This window comes from Ornithodoros turicata, chromosome 2 (genome assembly GCF_037126465.1).
Source record: "Ornithodoros turicata isolate Travis chromosome 2, ASM3712646v1, whole genome shotgun sequence".
Classification (NCBI taxonomy): Eukaryota; Metazoa; Arthropoda; class Arachnida; order Ixodida; family Argasidae; genus Ornithodoros; species Ornithodoros turicata.
In genome coordinates, this window is record NC_088202.1 from 15,746,326 (window position 1) to 15,758,355 (window position 12,030).

Below are 12,030 nucleotides of genomic sequence, written 5' to 3' on the forward strand. Positions count from 1 at the left end.
GAGTCACGCCACATAGTGAGTTTTTACAAGGTACATTTAGCTAGTAAGCGAAGGCAAAAAAACACACACACAAACAAACAAAAACAAAACAAATCTTACCCGGCAACATTGTCATCTCCATGACGCGAGCGATCATGGGTGTTGGTAGCAGAGGTACGACCGTAAACAAAAAATATTTACGTCGTGCGCATGGTTTTTGTGTGTACAAATAGTTTATTCATAATGTCAATATAGGAAGAACTTTCTGTTGCCCCACTCGTACACATATACGAAATCATCTACCACCCGAGTACGTTTCTGTATCGTGCTCCCCTGCGCATGTGTAATTGTAGGTTTTTTTATCCGTGCATCCCTGTAGCCGTCCCATGTGTCCATGCATCATAATACGGAGTTTGTACAATTTATGGGTAAACAGGAAGCGATATTTTCATGGAGCACAATGCACAGAAACCATACGGATCATACCTGAGCGAGCTCATGTGGCCGCACCCTAAGAACATTGTTAGCGACGTTAAGGGTTTTTGGAATATCATGAAAATGGGGTCCTTGTTAAGACCGATTCATGGATACAAGCCTGGTAATATTCTCCTATCAGTTGGAGATGGCACATGACATGAGCCATGTTAATAAACTGTTTCTGATGTTTTGCAACTTGGAAGCGCTCCAACCTTCAGGTTACCGGCGACAATGCCGCGTTTACCGCTGGCGCTCACGTGTGCTGTCCGCAAGCGGAAGGCCCTTCAGGCGGACATCCAAGACGTCGAAAGCAGTGCTGGAACTACGAGGTAGTCGTAACTGGCAAGGACTCGGTAAGAGGGTGAAGACTGGGAGGGCGCGATGTCCGTGTCAAGGAGCAGAGCGTCAAGTAGCAAAAGGGCCTACATGGTAAAGAGGCTCAGGAGAAAACGACATCGGGCACCGAGAAGCTTACAAGACGGGCACGCAGAAACAAGCGCCGCTTTTCGCACATAACCGAGAGCGCACCTTCAGAGCAGCATCATTTTTGCCTGGTGCACCTCCCCGCTAGTCAGCCACTCGAAGGTGCCAGGCGGAACATCGGTCGAAACTGTGCGGCGTCTGCGGTCTACTTTCCTCCTCCCCCTGGCAACGCACCTCGAACGCTTCCAGTCCGAATGAAGCAGTGTAAGCGACACACGGACTTGCGGTCCTGTGATGTCAGATATACGTGGACTGTGTGATGTCCGTGTTGTCGCGGACCGGGAAGAAAATTAGGGGGGTGACGGATGGTGTAGCCGCACTGGATGCTACCGACCCTAGCGACGCCACTGCAGCTTGGGACAAAAGTCTACAAAACACCAGGGTGTCAGATTTCTTCATTGGAGCGACACCCTAGGAGCAAACAGAAGCAGGCACACACACTGAGAGGTGCATGGAACAGCCAGTCACCCGTTTCTTGTTCAGTATTTTCCTGCTAGCCAAGAGGGCCGCTCCGATGAAGTGCAAGCCAATTGGCTCATTGATATTGGAATGTCCTGCGATTTTACGGACCACTTGCCTGTATATATTTTCATTGCACCTTGCTATCTGTATCGCACGACTGACCGGACACACTATGTACAGCATATTAACGAGATTGCCTTACAAAACTTCAGGTCAGTCATAGAACAAACTGACTAGACACGCGTTTTCGCTTGCATGTGTGTTCAAGAAGCATACAACACTTTCCTTAGTATGTTTAAACAAATATATGATGAACATTTCCCCTTAAGGCTGTAAAAACGTGCCGCAAATTGCGTAAGCCATGAATGATTACGGAGACTCTTTCGCTAGTTAAGAAGAAGAACAGAAGAAGGTTGAAGGGTAAGAAGAAGGTTGTTCCAAATGTTTTTAGAAGATCGCAGTCCTTCCAGCCTTGTGACTTTCATGACATATAGAAATCTGGTATCACGAGCGGTTAAACGTGCGAAGACTGCCAACTACCACGTTCTGTTCATTAACCTAGAAGGAGGCTCAGCAGCAGTGTGGAAAGCTATTAACCGAATAATGAAACCGTTTCACGAAAATTGTGATGAAATTGTTCATAATGGACTAAGGCTCTCTGAAGATGCGCTTTGTAAGGAATTTAATGATCACTTTAAATAAACCTAACCTCTCGTCCACCACTAACGAAGAACGATGCTCATATGACATGTCCCAGCAGCACAAAGGACTGGGATTCGTCTGGGAACGTAACGGGGGTGATGGGCTCGAGGTGGCCGATATCGCCGTCACGAGCCCGACTGCTTCCCGACTATGTGAGGGGGAAGAATTGAGGGAGAGGGAGAATACATAAAATTATTTCCCGATAGATCGCCGTTCGTGTCCCGGTCAGAATTCTTTCCCGATAGATTCTCGTTAACGTCCCGATCTGCTGTGGTGTACTGGCTAAGTATTTCTTCCCGCTCCTCTCCCGATGTTTATGCAGATTCGGTAAGACGTGTTCGGATGGTACAGCTTGAGACAAAGTTTCTGAAACACGGGTATTCTGTATTGGACTTCTCCCAGCCACCTTTGGGGAATGCTTGTTGAACAGAATCCTTGGGGAAAATCTGCTCAAGGATTCTGTTCGACAAGTGTTCCCCTTAGGCCGTAGGGGAGGCGTGGAGAAGTGAAATACAAAACACCCGTGTTTCAGAAACTTTTGTCCCAAGCTCTACGAGACTTGAAGCATCCCTTCAGGAAGGAATTGGGCTGCCTGGTATGAGGTAACTCTTTCAAACATTGGGCTGCAGTTCACTTCATGTGTTGTATAGTTCGCTCAGTTTCAATGACTGAAAACATGCACACCCAGCAGCCTGAACAGAAGTATTAATGGAGCCTCACTGCAAAGCAGGCAAGTACAAGATGCTCGGGAAGAGTCGGCCACGCCCGAACGAAACGACTGGATCCCCCGAAACGAAAAACTCACGTGAAACGAAACGAAGAGAGCTTTAGCAAGTCGAACTGATCGGACGAAAACCCGTTTTGCAAAGTTTGGTTCGGAGGGAGTATGGAACGCCGTTTTGTGGTCAACGTGGCCAGAGTGCCTCAAAAATACTCCTGCCGCATTCTGGTCACTGTTATAAGTGTGTATGTCCCTGACACCACCAGCAGCTTTTAAGCAGACTCATGGTACATAAGGGACCTGTGATGTACACGATCGCACACAGTCAAGAAAATTGTTGCATTTAACCTTGCTTTCCTTGATTATAACAAAAAGAAAAAGAAAGAAAGAAAGAAAGAAAGAACGCCAGAGAAAGGGTCTGCAAAACAGTGAGTGTTTTGTTGTTTTTTGATTCTATCGATGTCTCGCTGTCAGATTGCACTGCCGATCTGTTGACAATCATAACGAACTAATAGCTTAGCTTTGGCCAATCTCATGTTGCAATTTTGCTTCAAACATAACATTCAGTGATTCTTATGAAAACAGCAGCATTTCTCGAAAGATCCTGGAACGGCCACTGTCTCAAGTGGTAGTACGATTCTACCCGTCATATTTCGTCTGCCAAGCCATTGCGCGAAGATATTGGCGCCATGCCCATTTCAACACAGGCTCACCCGCACTCGCCCGCGCTCGCGCGTTGTCGCTTGTCTTCCATGCCAGCCGCCGGCTCTAAAGCGAAACGCACCGCCTCGAAAATATTGTCGCCACCGGCGTGCCAGCTCGGAAGATCTCTCATTGGCTGCGCATTATATGTATAAATATTTGGATGCTCATTGGTCTAAAAAACTGGCGTCAGTTTCCTTCGCGCTGATTGGGCGAGAGTCATTTGACTGAGGAGCGAGCATCCGAACGTGCGAACCGCTCAACGGAAGCAGTCGAACGGAGGAGAAAGAAGAACGACAGAGGAGACATCGCGTCTGTCCGGCCACGCGTGTTCTCTTGGACTGCAACCGTTGTGCACGCAGACGCTACGGGGTAGTTTGAGGGCTTTGAATGCTTTACATTTAGATTGTGGCGAACTGCTAATGTGAGAACGGAATGGCACATCCACCTCATCATCACAACAGCGGAAAGACGAACATGGCATGGAATTCCTGCACCTCCAAAGGACGCAGAAATCGTCAGAGAGGAAGTCTGCACTCTTTCCGACGTACTGCAGGTGAACGGTAAGTTTGATTACTTTTTTGTGACTGAAGGAAGTAATGCAGGTTTATCACGTTAAGTGTATTACGTACAACATTTACGAGTCACTCGGAACGTTAGCGGCGTTTCATTATGCAGTGCATTGCCGTAACTTTCACTGTGATCTACGAACATTCGTGACAAATGCCTTGGTGTTCAAATACGAAATCAAGATAGATTGCCTATCATAGCAATGATTTTCGTGCAGAGTTACGGATCATCAATATATTTTTGTTTTGTTTTAGTTCTCTCGCAGCCATCGGCAACAACGACGCACATAGCTCAGCATTGGCTTTTGAACGGCCCTTGGATGTCGAAGCACCTAAAGCTCCAGTGAAGCCTGTTACAAGACGTAAAAAGATATGTACTGTAGCTTTTTCGAGGCAGTTCCCGAGGACAAATAAAGTTGATTTGTCATACACCATCGCTTTTTGATTGTCTGCTTCGGGACAGCATGATCGTTGCTCTACAGCAAGACAGCAAGCGCTGAAGACAAACGGACGAGTCTGGGGGGTAGGGGGGACGAGAAGAGAGACGAAAAACCAGAGGAAAGAAGGGGAAGGAGGTTGGGAAAGGAGGTCGGTCTGCGCATGCGCACTGGGCCCCACCTTTTGTCCCGCGCTGCAGCTCGGGGACGCTGTGAGTGGCTCCTCGAGATCACGTGGTTTGGGCGCCCGCCATTTTCCCTGGACCACTGCGTAAACGGCAGCTTCCGGCGGATGTCCATGCCACCAGCCAGCGCTGCCTGTCGCGCATGCGCTGTTTTTGTTGGGTTCGCTTTGACTGCTGTAACGGTCGTTTCTCGTCGCCGCGTGTAGTTCGCGTAGTTGCGAGCGTTCCAGCAGGTCTAAAGCGTTTTAGAGCTGTTGTATTGTTGTTCTCACCTGATGCTGTCGTTCTTGCAACCCGTCTGATATTGCAACTGTCCGTAAGTGGAAGCGTTTCTTCTAACCGCGAGCAGACCAGTCCCAGTCAGCCATATACAACCTTAGGATGTCCCACGGAGTGACGACCTCGGATAACCAGACGTCCTAAGGACGTCGACGAGCGTCCCACGGATGGAAAATGTACTAACATAGTTTGTTCAATGTTAGCGCCCGAACTGGTCTACAGGACATCCTTGCCGATGAACTGAGGACATTTTCGGGATAATTTGAGGCGGGTAGAGGGACGTTCTGTGGCAATCCTGTGGACACCGTGGTAGGTTCTTATAGGGTTCTGTTGGTTTTATTATTATTTATTCTTATTTTATTTATTCTTATTTTTACAGTGGACTTTCTAGTGTTCAGAAAAAAGGCACAAGAATGAAAATATAAACTTTTATTTCAAAAGACGCTAGCAACCAAGCCTTCAATTTCGAAGGTGCGCATACCTACCATGTTGTACTTCGTACACAGTAGGCAGCAGAACGTTATAGCAATGTTTGCATGTTTTGAAAATATATAAAACAATAGCAAAAGTTATATGCAGGGGGAAGTTTAGTTTGCACACAGTAACGAGAATAGGACTAGATTAAAGGGTGACTATTGCGGTACTTGAACATCTCCTTCAGACAACATACATCATTAGGTCATACTTTCAACTTGAAGGTGGGCATGTATTTACGGCTTAACGAAGTTGGCACTTCAGCACTCTTCTCAGCATCTTACAATATGCTACTTTGTGTGATATATAGGCACTTCTCCACTGTGGTAATGTTGGCTCACTTTAAAAAGGTACAAAATAGAAGATCCAAACCTAACGTACATATAGGATGGGTGTAAAGGTTTTTCATTACACACTCTTAAAATAGTGTTCCAAAACATGACTAGATGAGTTTACGGTACATGAGTGAAAATGTGCATTTTATCACAGTTGAATAAAAATGACACTTCAGTAATCCCCTTAGTAACAAACGGTACATTGCATTGCATAGCAAAGACAATACCAAAGACAATATCGAAACAAGGTATACATAAAATAGTTGAAAAAAAAAACGCTAAGCACTAGTAAACAGGAAACGAGAACAGTAGCCACTGAAGCTTCTATATTTATCTACAGTACTTGCTTTAACCTCGTTCACCATACTCCAGTACAAAATGGATGAAATAGAAGTGCAAGTATATATACACAATTACAGTGAATTCACAGAGGACACTCCTTTTTCCCTGTGCTCATATGCTTATTTAGTTGTGTACATATACAGGGCGGGTGCTATAAAAGGTCAGTCACCATTTCGTGTGTGGGGTGATACTTACATGGCGGACAGACTTCCGCTACCACAGAGTGCATAATTTCTGCCAGAAAGGCCTCAGAAAAAATTGTGGTTTCCAGGCACTGCATAACAAAATAAATACGACCGCACAAACTTTTGGCTTCATGTGTTTCTTATGCGCTATACCGACATAAACACGGCGGTCTGCCGCTAGTTGAGTGCAGCTTCCGCCAAGGGCGCTAGCGGCGTCAAAACCGAAAACAAAGTCGTGTCGGCTAGCACTCCTAGGCGGACGCGATACACAACAATTTACAGACCGTTGTGTTCACATCGGTATGGCGCATAGGAAATGCATGATAACGAAAGTTTGCGTAGTCGTATTTACTTTGTATTGCAGTGCTTGGTAACCACGATTTTTTCTGAGGCAGAAATTATGCACTCTGTGGTAGTGGAACTCTGTCCGCCAAGTAGGTATCACTCCACGCGCGAAAATGTGACGGACCTTTTATAGCACCCATGCTGTACTTTGCATTTCGTTTTCATTAATTTTTTACCTGAAGAAACGTTGCACACCATCATAGCTCGGCGTTTCGGACCGCGAGGCTCACAATCACAATAATCTGATAAGGCGAGATGCGGGCTATGTGCTCACATGAAGGTTGACACGATGTAGCTCCGCACCTGATTATTATGGGTTATGGGCTGCACATATTAGCATGGGTTATTTTGCCAATATCTGGCACCAAGTATGATTTTATATGGTGAGTGCACCAATATGTGACATCCTCAGTCATATGTCAATCTTCACTTGAGTTCGTAGGACATGGCTAAGTTGTGCCATATCAGAAGTTTGTGATCGTGAGTTTCAGGGCTTGAAATGTTGAGCTATGTTCATCACGTGAAAGCTAGTACCGTAAATAAATGTAGAAGATTTCAGTGTCTACTGTTTCATTACTGCTGTTTGACATCAAAGACCCAACTTCATCACCCACCCCCTTTTCTACTACATCTAGTAGGCACATCTTGTCAGAGGTGAATCTGGTTGGAATAGTTGGGTGAATCTCAGTGTGAAGCTTGGAGGCCCAGGTAGCTGAAGCTTCAGTCTGACATTTCACTGCAAGGTAGAAATACATAAGGTGTAAATGCTATGAAATTATACCAACAGAACTTGCTATGAATAACAAAGTTTCAACAGCCACAGAAATATAACTCCAGTCTCTTCACGCGTGGTGGACATACACAACAGGAAATTCCTATCTACATCACGTATCATCCGGGAAAAAGGCAATGCGGCTGGTGTACTGCAGATTGCAAATATTGTTATTGCTTCATAGGCATGCACTACGTGTAACATTTTGTTCCTGAACTGGGTAGACAGAACACGGTCACCGTGAGGTCTCAGAGTACAATGCCAGAATGAAAAGTGGGGTCAACTGAAGTGGCCCTGCAGCTACCCTCTCTTTAGATTAATGAAAAATTCAAAAAGGACATTTACATTCTTTCCACTGCAGACCCAAGAGTACATGGCTTGTGTATAGGGTTAAACTGTCATCATTATCACTTCGGGTAAAACCAATTCAGCCACCGATACGAGCACTGGAGAATGCCAAGTACTGCACATTTAGCACGGGCATTCCACATCTTGTGTTACCTAAATTGTGAGAAGCACTTTATGTATGTATATATATATATATATATATATATATATATATGGATCAGGGTGCATCACGTAACGTGTCGTTTGACCTCTGTAAAAAAAAAAAGGCTGAACAGAAAAATTTGGGGTAAGCGGCTACCTTCCGACCATTCAATATGCCACCTACTAAAATTACCTTTGACTCGTTTACTTTTAACTGAAACAAATTGAATTTTTCAAATTGAAGTCAGAAATTTGCCTAGTCAATGTAATGTTTTTCTTGCTAAATCAGGTAGGCTGTGGTTGAATTAGCCAAACCCACCACAAAATACGTTTCGTAGTACAGTGGTTATGTACAGAAAAGTTGCCAGAAAATCACAGTTTAGTTGCGCATATTTCAGCGATGCACTGAGTCTGCCGCAGAACAGCACCGAGAGGGTTGTACCACTCTCCAACTGATAGAGAGAGAAGCTGAAAATAAGGGAAGGGTAGCGATAATGTATTTTGCTGTCGTCCACGGATATCACACATAATATCGGATACCAAACACGAGAGGGGCGGGGATGTCAAAGCATGCAGGAGGTGTGCTTGGTTCCGCTAAAGAGCAGTACCTTCTAACAGCATTGAAGAAAAAGTCAAAAGCACCAATTAACTTTCTTGCTTTAGTTGCTTATGCCTTCGCATCCAGCAATCAGAAGCCCATTTGTCTGCATATACTCCCTTTCCTCCTTTTGTGCAGCTACTCTGTCAGGTGGAGAGTGGTATACCCCCTCAGGCACTGTTTTGCGGCTGACTGCTTTTCGTCGCTGACAAATGTGCAACTAAACTTCGATGTTCCTATGACTTTTTATGGACACAACGTTTCACCCGACAGTACCAGGTTCTAGTGTTTGGCATGCGAAAACTGTGCACAGTTCGGCATTTTTTCGTTGATCTACGATGCACAAGGGGACTGTGAAAGTGCATTTTTCTTATTTAGTGTCACTGGTGAGTGAGTTTGAGTGCTGAAATTGCCGAAGAACTAGAGCCATGTGTCATAGCAATGCGTAATATCACATGGGTGTTTTTCACACTGTTGGGGCACGCAGTCTAACTCCTCCACAAATGCCACTTCCTCCTCAGCAATATTACGCATTTCTGGTGAGACAGCAGCATTTGGGTTAATAAAAAAAATCCACTACTGAACACAGAAGAGTCGAACTTCTTAAATGCAGTATAGTGGTCCTACTAAACCAGAAAAAAAAAGTGCCTTAACAGTTCTCTTGCATCTCGTAGCACCCAGCTTTAGTGATGTACTTCAAAGGCACCTCTCAGCCCTTGTAAATGGTTCCCAAAAAGAAGGGAAAAAGTGACATGCATGAAATAGGCAGCGTAATTTACGTAACTGAAATTGGCGATGGTGAAGCCATGCAATTGGGACACTTGAGCTGGAATGACCCTTAGTAGATGCATCAGCCATACCTGTCAGTGAGGGACTCGCTTGTTGTCTGCGTGGACGCCTGTCTTCCCTTTGTCCTCCGTTCTTTTGCATGTCTTAACCAGATGACAAGGGCACCCTTCACATCCAGCTTTGTCGATCCTTGAATTTTGCGATTTATTTTGATGCAGTGTAAATGTGTAGGGTTTACATTTATGAGACTTGACAAACCAATGACTACCAAAAAATTTACATCAGTTGCATTCTTTAGTCTGGTCAGATGAATTACGTGGAGTGTCTATCCTCATTGTATTATCCAGAGCAAGTACCTCATAGAAAAACGCTACACAAACCTGGTTTTCACGAGGAGGTGAAAACTGCATATCAAACATGATTGACGTGACAGCTGCTTTCAATCAACACTGCAACATCTGCTGCTTGTCAGATGTCTATGTGTTTACAGCAGCAACATGATGATTACGTGACCAACAGAGGTTATGAATCACTGCTGAACATACGATGAACAGAGGTAGTGATGTCATTTTTCTAAAGGAAAGCTTCAATTAAGCCTATAGCAAAAAAACACTATTCTAGAGGGTGTAAAAAAGGGAAGACAAGCTGGTGAACATGGTTCATATTCTGGTTCTATAGATGTTGACCCTGCTCATACACATGAGCACAAGAAACTGCTATGTTCCTATAGTCTGTCAAGCTTAAGGGAAAAAATCAGAAATATGTAACTCTGCAAGAACACTAGCAAGTCAATTCAGTTTTATAGCTAGCTCATCAACATGTATCAGTCTATCTTCAGTAGTATGACGGCATTGGGGCAGTAGTTTATCCAGAATTGCAACAATGGGGGGGATAAATCACTGCAGGGCATCAAATTCAAGATTACAAGACCATATGTTTGAGACCTCTAATCTTCAAGGTTGGCACAGTACAGGCTCATACTCCACCACCCCACACTAAGAACTTAGTACATGTGGATGAAGGGTGAGGAAAGTCACTGAAAAGGTTGCCAGCTGCAGGACTCTGACTCATTCTATTGTGTTAACTTATGCAGATTTTTTAAATGCATCTCTGATTTATATGCTAGGTGATTCCACGTAGGACCAGGCAGGCTGGTCCAGACGTGGCCTCTGATTTTACTTGAAAAATTATACGCTGTTGGCCAGTATCTCCAGGTAACGAAGCCATTTGTTTCAGGCCTCTATGTGCATTCGTTGCCGAGAAAATAAAAAAAAAATGAAGCGTGAAGCGGGGTGGGACTTGCTTGTATCACACTTTTCGTTTTTCCGAGCTTTGGCTACTCCTGGTGGAGACGCCACGCCTGGAAGAAACCTTTGTGATTTTGTTTCTTGTTTCATTACTGCTTTATGCATTTTACATAATATACTTACAATGTATGAGACCTAGAAGATTCAGCTTGGAAGAACTGCTTTTTTGACCACGGCCCTCCCAGTTGTACTTTTCTGCCACTTCATCTGTCATGAGGTAGCTTAGAATAGCACGGACTGCGGCATTGACATCATTTCCGCCTAGTTCAGACAGCTCTTGAACTTGCGAAACAAGAACACAAAAAAGTTCTCACGTCCATAGGAAAGCAGATGTGATCCTTGTCCACAGCATGATGGTAGACCATGCTATTAATCATGATATAATGAAAATCAGTAATCGCACGCTCTTCAAATTACAGTTATAAAAATTGACTGCCATTTACTGCAGCCGTATGTCAAAGACAACATATCGATCAAGCATCTCTGAGACACACAAATGCTCATCAAGCAGCACAAAAACTGTACATAGCTAATGCTAATTTACTAAAAGTTCCATGTGCTACACACAGGAAGTAGAGAGAATACAGCACTAAAAGCCACGAGTGGAAGCTGTGAAAGCACTCCCAGTAGTGCGAATAAGGACTCTGTAGCAGTTTTACGTATTACATCCCCTAAATGTCACTGCACACAAAATCCACTACACATGCAATGAGTAAAGATGCAATATTGAACAGGAATTTTTTAGTGCAAGTAATTTACATTTTGTGCCAGATCCTACACTGCGTAAGCGGTAACTGAGGATAGAAGCTGCATATGTCATGCAAAAGGACAAACATTTAAGTACAAGGTGGTTGCGTTGCATCGATGTAAGGGAAGAGACAAACTCTTCTAGCCGCTCCTGTGATGAGAATGCAGATGTCACCATTGGTTTCGAGAGACTAGGTCCATGTCTGGTAGGGCCACTAAGCTGTGCAGCAATCGCATCCAAGGTTTCACTGTGCTCTTGCTGTCTAAGGCGCAAGATGTGGAGAAGACGTAACGCTTGACGCTGGAAATCTAATGGCAGATTATGGTTACCAACCTACTAGTCTAAACACAAATATGTGAACAGTAAGCAGCACTTGAGCTCTCTGGTCTTTTTTTTTTCTTGCTTTCTGTTTACCTGTATACAGTCAAACTCCTTTACAGCGAACACCTTTTTAACGAAAATACCACTACAGCAAATTTTTTTTGCGGTCCCGCTGGAGCCTATAGGTCCAATAATGGACATCCTTTTTAACGAAAATACCTTTAGTGCGAATTTTTTTTTTGGCTGTCCCCTGAGCTTCGTTGTAAAGGAGTTTGACTGTATTGACTAACACTGAACTCCGCCAACTAAAGCCATCCAACAAAATAATA